Source organism: Aotus nancymaae, unplaced genomic scaffold (assembly GCF_030222135.1).
Source record: "Aotus nancymaae isolate 86718 unplaced genomic scaffold, 86718_ANA_hifiasm-v0.15.2.pri h1tg000021l, whole genome shotgun sequence".
In the NCBI taxonomy this organism is placed as follows: Eukaryota; Metazoa; Chordata; class Mammalia; order Primates; family Aotidae; genus Aotus; species Aotus nancymaae.
Window position 1 is genome coordinate 17,553,650 of NW_026988433.1, and position 6,862 is coordinate 17,560,511.

General features: G+C 46.8%; 1 pseudogene; it reads left to right on the top strand.

Annotated features, from left to right (window-relative positions):
* The first annotated feature begins 334 nt into the window (after positions 1-334).
* Positions 335-711, top strand: LOC105728899 (ubiquitin-like; annotated as a pseudogene).
* The last annotated feature ends 6,151 nt before the right edge of the window (positions 712-6,862 follow it).

The following is a 6,862-nucleotide window of genomic DNA, read 5'->3' on the forward strand; positions in this document are numbered from 1 at the left end:
AAATGCTACAAATTGGGTTTGGTGTATACTGCTCGGGTGATGGGTGGACCAAAATCTCACAAATCCCTGCTAAAGAACCTGCTCGTTTAACAAAACACCACCTGTTCCCCAAAAACCCATGGAAATTAAAAATAAATAAAAATTTTTTTATAAGGAAGGTCTTGCAGATACAATTAAGAATTTCAAAGATGAGAACACACTAGACTATCAGGGTAGGCTCTAAGGGACAAGAATCCTCGTAAGAGGCACACAGAGGAGAAATACACACGGGGGAAGGTGATATGGAAATGGAGACGCTCATTCTCTTCAGGGAGGCAACTGAGCTGTGGATGCAGAGATGCAGATCTTTGTGAAGACCCTCACGGGCAAGACTGTCACCCTTGAGGTGGAGCCCAGTGACACCATTGAGAATTTCAAAGCCAAAATCCAAGACAAAGAAGGCATCCTGCCTGACCAGCAGTGTCTGATATTTGCGGGCCAACCCCTGGAGGATGGCCACAGTCTCTCAGACTAGAAAGAGTCTGCCGTGCGCCTGGTGCTGCGCCTGCAAGGTGGCATTATTGAGCCTTCCTTCCACCAGCTTGCCCTGAAATACAACCACGACAAGATGACCTGTGCCAGTGCTGTGCTCACCTGCATCCCTGTGCTGTCAACCGCTGCAAGAAGAAATGTGGCTATGCCAACAACCTGCACCCCAAGAAGGTCAAATAAGACCCTTCCTTCCCCAAAGGGCCCCATGGCCCTGGGGTCTCAATAAAGTGTCCGTTTTGTTGACTGGAGCAGAAAAAAAAAAAAGAAAATGGAGGCAGAGTTTGGGGTAATGTGTCTATAAACTGAGGAGTTCCAAGGACTCCTGTCACTATTGTAAGCCACTAGAAGGTAAGAGAGGCGCAGGGAACAGATCATCCCTCCCAGCCTTCAGAAGAAACCAGCCCTGTGGACACTTTAATTTCCCACTTCTGGCCTCCAGAACAATGAGAGAACACATTTCTACTATTTTAAAACATCTCGTATGTGGTCATTTCTTGCAATAACCCTAGAAAATGAATACGCATACACAATTCTATTAAGTTAATGATTACTGTATTTATATTCCACTTTACATATGTGGAAACTGAGGCGTGGGGAGTTAGCACATCTAAGTGGCCAGTTCAGAGTGGAAATCTGAATTTAAATCTCCAGCTCTTCTAGTGCAAGGTTGTCCTCGTAACCATGCTCTAGGCCTCCTTCCTGAGAGTCGACTGCATTTCTTCTGTGTTGAAGGAGAATTGAGGGGAAATGAGAAGCAGTTTTTGTCATGGAGATTTTTTGTAAGACTGATGTCCGGGCAGTTCTGTTTTAGGGCCCTGGGGGTGGAGTGGCGGACAAAAGGCATGCACCATGGCTGGGCATGGTGGCTCACATCTGTAATCCCGGCACTTTGGGAGGCTGAGGTGGGCGTATCACTTGAGGTCACGAGTTCGAGATCAGCCTGGCCAACATGGTGAAACCCCATCTCTACTAAAAATACAAAAATTGACTAGGTGTGGTAGCAAGCGCCTGTAGTTGCAGCTACTTGCAAGGCTGAGGTGCGAGAATTGCTTGAGCCTGGGAGGTGGAGGTTGCAGTGATCCAAGATTATGCCACTGCACTCCAGCCTGGGTGACTGAGCAAGACTCAGTCTCAAAAAACAAACAAAACAAAACAAACAAAAAACAGGCATCAAGAAGATCATGAATAAACTTAATAAGTAGGAAATGATTCTGAGGGTCTGCAATTCCACAGACAGGGGCCATGTGTGGCCATGAGTTAGAGACCTCTGGGTGTTTAAGTTAAATAACCTGCTTTGGATCTGCAGGCTGGAAAGTCCTGGGGAGGGTTGGAATGATTGTCAACAGCCAAACAAGCCTTTGTTATATAGAGACTCTCTGTAGGCCATGTTTTAGAGAGAAAGGTCACAGAGTGGGTGGGAGGAGGCCTTGGAAAGTGAGGTAAGCTTAGCTGTGGAGACAAGCCAAGAAGGAAGTAGGCAGGGGTCAGGATTAGGACTTAGAAACAAAGGGTAAGTCCAACTTCTGGTGGATAGTCACTGCACCCGGACACACAGTGACTCTGCAGCCAGGTGGCTCCCAGCCAAGCCAGCTGGACTTGTGGGGCATAGGATAGCCACTGCACTGCACAGGAATGAAGGGGATTGGGTTGTCAAGGGAAATTTTTAGATGAACTATAGGGAATGTCTTTCTCAAAGTTGAAGTGAATAAATGGAGAATCAGAGCTCTAAGGGGAAAACTGTCACCTTCAATCCCCAAATTCGAAGCTTCACAGATCCATTAAATGAGGATTATGTGCTCAGCTTGGCACCTGCTGCTAGGATTTTTTTTGGTTGTTTTTTTGTTTTTGTTTTTTTTGAGATGGAACCTCACTTGATTGCCCAGGCTGGAGTGCGGTGGCGCGATCTCATCTCACTGCAACCTCTGCCTCCAAGGCTTAAGCACTTCTGCCTCAGCCTTCCAAGTAGCTGGGACTACACGTGTGTGCCACCATGCCCGGCTTTTTTTTTTTTTTTGTATTATTAGTAGTAACAGGTTTTTACCACGTTGGCCAGGCTGGTCTCAGATTCCTGATCTCAGGTGATCTGCCTTGGCCTCTCAAAGTGCTGGAATTACAGGTGTGAACCACCATGCCTGGCCAGGAGTCTTTTAAAATAAGAGAAATAGCATGTTTGAGGAGATGTTTGTTATTTGAGGCAATAAAGATTATATATGAAACTCTCTGGAGAAAACTGTGCAAGGGTGCACATTCACAAACAGAATGATGTATTTTAAATCTAACTTCCGAGGAAGATGAGAGAAGGTGGTAATAAGGTAGACATAGAAGATAGACCCTTAGGTTGCAAGGAGGAGGCACTGAAGATTAACTTAAGCCCTAGCTGTCAAATTCACATCACATGTTGCTATCTCTCCTTCCATGACCCATGGCAGACATCACTAATCCATCATGATGCTCTTTCCTGTCCAGGCCTCATGTTTGCAGACACTATACTAGACAGGCAGTGTCAGAGGTAGCATGAAAAGTGAAATCCCCGAACTCTCCTACCCTTGGGTCATGAGGGTTTATTTTAGAGAAATGCAGGGAAGAGTGGCAGCATAGGGACTATCACAACGTTTCCAAGACTAGGGTATAGAGCAAGCCTCATCGAAAATGAGACCAGTGTTTCGCTGCCATTCCGGATCCCGTGATAGTTCTAGTAAGCTCCATTTACCCTGCATTTCCCTCAGAGAGAGAGGGAAAGAGAGAGAATCTGATGACTAAAGTAATTTGTCATCAGCCAATATGGCATGACAGTGACTGTCCTCAAGATAACTTATAGATGCTGACTTCTGTTACGAACCCCTTTTCCATTACATTTACATTGAATGTCAAGTCTTTAATTCAAGGGTCAGCAAATTTTCATGAAAAGGGACAGAGAGTAAAAATTTTCTGCTTTGCAGCCCATGCAGTCTCTGTCACAGTGACCCAGTTCCATTGTTGGAGCACAGAAGCTACCATAGATAATACACAAACCAATGAGTGTTGCTGTGTTTCAATAAAACTTTATTTACCCAAACAGGTGCCTGTGGCCTATAGTTCCAGGGCAGTGAGATCACAGAGTATAGTAATGACATCCTTATGCGGAAGGAACTGTGTCCTTCTCAGAAGAAGACCATATGCTTTGTGCTTTGCAGGTGTTGAGTGTTTATTGGACTCTGGGGTGGCACTGGACTGAGTAGCTGGAGCTATGCTTCTCAGAAACAGGTTCTAAAAGGTATCTGGTGGTTTTTAGTAAACTAAATTGCATTTATTTTTGATACTTTTTTCTGATGTCTTCCTCCTATTACCATTTCCTTTTTGTATATAATAGAGATGGGAAATGGGTGACTTGCCTGTTATCATTCCCTATTGCGTCAGTCCTGGCAGACATCACCAATCAATCACAACATTGTTTCTCACTGAGTCCATACATGACTCAGAATCCTTCTTAACACATAATAGTCACAACCAGTCAATCACAGACAGCCCTCAACAGGAAACCAGTTTGCTCTAATAGTCAGAAGAAAGTAGAACAGAGGAATGACAAAGATGTTTGTGAACAGACAAGTCCAAAACGGAGTTAGGACCAAGATTCCCAACGCCTTCCTATTTCTGGGCTAAAACCCTCCTTTAAAAGAGTTACAGCAGGCAAAACTGTGGCAGATTTTTAAAAACTCCTGGTCAAGTCGTTAAACATTTTTCTTGTTTTGGCAGAGGTTCTTAGTTTGCCACTTTTAAGGGTCTATGGAAAGTGCATTTCAACTGCTTACTGGGGGATCCTTTTTGTGGAGTCTGTTACATGTTTCAAGTTGAGCTGGGAAGAACATTGCAGCACAGACATTTGCAACCGCTCACAGAGTTCCAGACCTGGCATTATCTATCCAGTGCGCCTCTGTGTCAGGTCCAGAGCCCCAGCGGGCAGCCCCAGTGGTTTTTCTTCCTGCTGTTGGAGTGGCCTCTGCTCCAGGCCCACTGTGCAGAAATGGTACCTGGAGGAGCATTGCCTCTAAATGTTTGCCCTCCAGTCACCACCTTCCAACTCGCATTGTTAAGAGGAGGAGAAATCAGCTTTTAACACCATCCAGTGACCCTCCCTAAGCACCTGCTTCTGCATTTGATCTAAGAAACTGAGGAAGGTCAGATCTGGGCCTGGAAGGAGTGAGAGGTCTTGTCAACAGGCGGTTCCAGCTCCGTGAGGGAGCAGGAGTAATCGGAGGCAAGGCTTGCTGGGGCAGTCAGAGAGCTCACCTGGAGAATATTTCAGGAGAAGCTGTCACGGGCATTCTGAGTGCTGACAAGATGTGTCGGGGAAGTCCACCGGGTGCTTTTAGGAAGCAGTAATTTTCTCTCTCAGAATCTTGCTGGGCTTTCGAGTTAGGGGCCCAGAGGGAGTTGACTGGCACTGAAGAATTAGCCAGAAGAATTGGAGCAGCAACTGTGGGAAAGTCAGCATCTCTGGGGCTGGAACAGGGTTTTTTTCTAGATCCTATTTGCTCTCGTTTTCCCTTCTTTGACCTCCCTGGTGAATGTAGCAAATGATTTGGCCTCCATGCCCCCATTCGCAAACTGTGGTACAGTGGGGATGGGCAGGGGCTCTGAATCATACTTTGTGGGTTTGAGTCCCAAGCCCACCACTTGCTAGCTGGGTGACATTTGGCAGGTAACTACACATCTCTGTGTTTGTTTTCTCATCAGTAAAATGGTAATAATACACCTTGAAGGGTTTAAAGGAGGGTTAGACGAGTTAATTCAGGTAAAGGATTTGGAGCACATGATAAGCACTTGTATTCACCTGGTGTATGTGTTAGACTGTTCTTCAATTTCTGTAAAGCAATACCTGGCCGGGCATGGTGGCTCATGCCTATAATCCCAGCACTTTGGGAGGCCAAGGCAGGCAGATCACGAGGTCAGGAGTTCAAGATTACCTTGGCCAACATGGTGAAACTCTGTCTCTGCTGAAAAAAATATAAAAATTAGCTGGGCATTGTGATGCATGTATGTAATCCCAGCTACTCAGGAGAGTGAGGCAGGAGAATTGCTTGAACCCGGGAGGTGGGGTTGCAGTGAGCCAAGATTGCGCCACTGCACTCCAGCCTGGGTGACAAAGCAAGACTCTGTCTCAAAAATAAAAGTACCTGAGGCTGGATAATTTACAAGAAGAGGTTTAATTGGCTTACGGTTCTGTAGGCTGAATGAGAAGCATGATGGTAACATCTGCTCAGCTTCTGGTGAAGGTCTCAGGAAGCTTGCAACCATGGTGGAAGGTGACAGGGAGCCAGCATGTCACACATTGAGCATGGAAGCAAGCAAGCGAGGGACACACACTTTTAAACAACCAGATCTTATGTGAACTCACTCATCACCAGGGAGTGATAATGGAAACCAGGACTTCCAGTCTCTGGCCATATCTCTAGTGGTAGTTTGGGAAAGCTCCCACTGTTACTAGCACATGGGTCATCCAGAAATCTTATTAAAATACATCTTCAAATAGCCAGGCAAGTTGGGACATGCCTGTGGTCCTAGCTCCATGGGAGGCTGATATGGGAGGATTGCTTGGGTCTGGGAGGTGAAGGCTGCAGTGAACCATGATTGCACGACTGCACTCCAGCCCAGGTGACAGAATGAGACCCTGTCTCAAACCAAACAAACGAAAGACACTAAAAATGCAGCTTCAGAATTGACAGATCTGCTGATGTGGTGGTACACGGGCTGCATCTTGAGCAGCGAGGAGAAGGAGCTCTGGCATGCGATGGGCGCTTGAGAAAAGGTAGCTCTGAGAATCCTCGGGTTTCCCCAGAAGAGGGCTGTGTAGCTCTTTTGCTCAGACTCCCACGAACATTTCCAAATGGGGTCATTTCTGCAGAGCCATTGCCGACTGGGGAACAATGACATGACACAAAGCGGTGGCGCGAAGAGAGGCTGATGACCGCCACGTGCTTCCCTCGGCAGGTGTGGGGAAACCCTGACCAGCTGAAAGGGAAGCCTCTAATTGGCGAGGGAAGTTGCTGGGCTTAAACAGGATGCAGGGAGATGGCTCCATCGGGGCTCCGCCGTGGCCTTGGGACTGTGCTTGCAGGGAGCACACCAAGACTCTCAGTGACCAAAGGCCAACTCGGAGGATCAATGATGAATCTGTGTGTGTCAGCAGAAGGCAAGTGGAGCCAGGAAATCAAGCCTTTCCTGGTCACTGGACTTCCCATTGCGGGAGCACCCCACTGGATGCAGGGGATGACTCTCAAAAGCCCCGTGAGCATTCAGTCCCATTTCCACAGCACCTGGCACGGTACTGTCTATGCATCAGATTTTAAAAATG